The sequence below is a fragment of the Octodon degus genome, unplaced genomic scaffold (genome assembly GCF_000260255.1).
Source record: "Octodon degus isolate 3935 unplaced genomic scaffold, OctDeg1.0 scaffold00163, whole genome shotgun sequence".
NCBI classification, from domain to species: Eukaryota; Metazoa; Chordata; class Mammalia; order Rodentia; family Octodontidae; genus Octodon; species Octodon degus.
The window spans coordinates 6128105-6131389 of record NW_004524739.1 but is presented as its reverse complement, the minus strand read 5'-3'; positions in this window follow the sequence as shown (position 1 = coordinate 6131389).

The following is a 3285-nucleotide window of genomic DNA, read 5'->3' as shown; positions in this document are numbered from 1 at the left end:
AAAAAAAAAAAAAAAAAAAAAAAGGATTGGGTTATAGCTCAACAGTAGACTTTAGCATATATGAGACTCTAGGTTCAACCCTCTGTACCGAAGTAAACAAATGAAACTCTTTCACTTGGCCTGAAACCCGCATGTCACTGGTCTCTGTCTCTCTGTCCCATCACATTTCCTATTACCTGAGCTGCCTACAGAATGCATAGGATCAGATGCAAAGCGGAAATACAGGGCTCCTTGTCAAAAAAGGATTACTCTACAGATATTCACTGTAAAGATAATTTTAGGTGGTAAAACATGGTGTAAAGACCACTGGATATCCATCAAAGCAAAACAGTTCGCTCATCTCTTACCAAGTCAAATACCCTGTAAGAGCCAGCAGCAGTTATGTCTGTCCTCCCAGCGTGCCCATACTGCTGCCTAGTTGCTAAAGCCAAGCTCAGGACCCAAGACTTGTGATAAGCAGGGCAGCAGAGATGTCATCAGTAGCAAGGAACGTCAAGCTTCTCCAAGCTTAACCTTTTGTGTCCTCTAACCCAAGAACACCTTATCAATGCCTGCATCTTAATGATAGCTAAGTGGAATTCACCTTGCTTTTTTTTTTTTTTTTTTTTTTTAATGTATTTGGTACAGGGTGCACTACACAGCTCAGACTTGTAATGATCCTCCTGTTTCAGCCTCCCCAGCACTGGGATTACAGGCATGTATCACCACACCCAGTCTTGGTGGCCGGTTCAGCACTTCCAGGAAGGGGCAAGCATGACATGTGGTACTAGGATCGAACGCAGGTCCTTGCACTTGCCTAGGCAGGCACTTAGACCACGGAGCTATCTCTGCAGCCCTCACCCTGCATTCTTAATTCTTCATCTCCCTTCTCTAGGTTCTAAATTTGTCCTGTATCCAGGATCTAAATTTCAGCTACCAAATTTTTAGGCTATGGTATGTTTATGTGTCCTGTGTTCGATGTCTCAGAAATATTCCAGGCTTCTAAAGTAAGGGGGCATTTAAGGTGGCCTGAATAGGGCATGTCCATGTTGTAATCCAAAAATCAAAAACTGGACTCAACTTAAAAGCACTTTATTTAGCTGAGCTCAGCGGTGGCACATACTCTCATCTCCAAGTATGTGCATGCCAAGGTGGGGAGAGATAAGGGTTTTTAAAGCTGAAAACCACAAAGAGGGGGGTGACTTGAGCAGGAGGGAATGCAGCACTGGGGTCAGCATCCACCTCGGAGAAACAGGTTACATTCTTTTAACATACTGTTATAATTTTAGGAACAAATAATTAATTCTTATGGCATGGTGTTGATTACAGGATGCCACAAAAAGGTATCGAGATAATTTTGGGAACAGGGAGTTATCCTTAGAACAGAGAGTTATTACCTTAAGATATGGGACTGATCACAAGAAACATTGTGAACAGGGACTTGTCCTTGGAACAGAAAGTTATCTTAGAATATGAAGCTGAACACAGGAAACTTTGTGTAGACTCCTTTAACAATCTGTGGCTCAGAACAAAGGAATATTTTGAATATTAACAAAACTGTGTTCAGAGGCCAGACAGACGGCTTGAGCCACAAAGATGAAGTCTAAGTTGTCAGCTTATGCCAAACAGTCCTCGTTAATAAAGTTACAATGGAAACATACAGAGGTGTGTAACGGAATGGCTATTCTGGTTACAAAATGGAGTCAATACAGAGTTGTATAACAAAATAGCTGTTTTAGTTACAAAAATGGAGATGGTTACATAGGTTATAACAGTCCACAGCATCCAGGGGAATATGAGGGGGTCTTATGATCCCTCAATCTCATTTGATCTGTTGTGAGACTTACTCTATGTAGACTAACAAAACCTTTATAGTAGAAGTTCTTGGGGGCCAGTGAGATAGCTCAGTGGTCTAGAGCACATACTTAGGCAAGCTTAGGCAAGTGCACGGGGCCTGTGGTTCAATCCTGGGCACCACATGCCACGCCAGCCACACCCCCAGGGTGGGCTGAGTCTGCCACCAAAAAGAAAAGTTCTGAAGCTCAGTATACCTTCCAAGGTTCAGTTGTAGTAACTCAAAACCTCCACTGATAGTTTAAATAGAAAAGGAGTCATGCAAGGAATGTTGATATATATTGGAAAACCTAGAGAAGACATTACAGGAATGACTCAACTGTCCCACCAGGGTAGATGTCATCTCTGCTACAATCAGGAAGCCGAGAAATTGGGAGCACATCACTACACCTATCAAACCCGATAACATAATTGTCTCAGTTACCTTTCTCTGGTTGCTGGGACAAAATACTCAACACCCAGAATTAAGGAAGAAAAGGATTATTTGGCTCACAGTTTGTGGAGGTTTCAGTCCATATGCAGCTGGCTCCCAGGCAGAGCGGCACATGGCAGAGGGCAGCAGTTGATGGTGACAGAAAACAGCAAAGGGCAAAGGGAGCAGCAGCTGCATGTTTACAAAGTAAGAACCGTGGTTAATTGAACGTTTAAACTTCTCAACACAACGTATCAATCACTACAATAATGTTGTGGGTGCGATCCAGAGATCAGGAAGTCACCATCTCCATTCTTGCTGACCTTGAAAGACTCTCTCAGCTCTGTGAGGCTAGTGACAGACCCTGGAACTCGGCTGCAGAACTTGGCCAAAGCCCTTCTAGTTTCTGCAGCACAGTGAAGAACTCCAGAAAGCAGGTGGGAGTAGATGGAGACTGCTGGTCAACATCAACAATATCCAGGGATGGGGAGATAGCTCAGTGGAATAAGTGCTTGCCTGGCAAGCTCAGGGTCCTGAGTTCAATCCCCGGTACTGCCGGGAAAAAACCAAACCAAAACAAAACAAAAACAAACAAACAAAAAACGCCACAATATCCGGCACACCAAGCGGCATGAATGGCACGGCACTGTGACACTGAATCTAAAACCTGGGAGCTTCAATGCAGAGCACAGGATTTACATGCTCAAAGGATATTTCCTGGAAGACAGTCAATCCTGTGTTTCTAAAAGAATGAGAAGCCGTTGCAGCAGGCATCATTTGTTTCTTAATCATTTTGCTTAAAAATATAAAGCTGCGGATTAAAGCGCCTGCCAGCAGGCTCAAGGGCCAGGGCTCAATTGCTGGCCCTGCCATGCAGGTCCCGCCCCCGCGGCGTGTTGAGACCCAAATGAGACTAGGTGTGGTGGCGTGCACCTGTAATCCCAGCTCTTGGGAGGCTATAACCCGGTGGATCACTATGAGTCCAATCTAGTAGTGAGACCCTGGACATCCCGTAGACCCTTCCCTAGTGAAAATGGAAA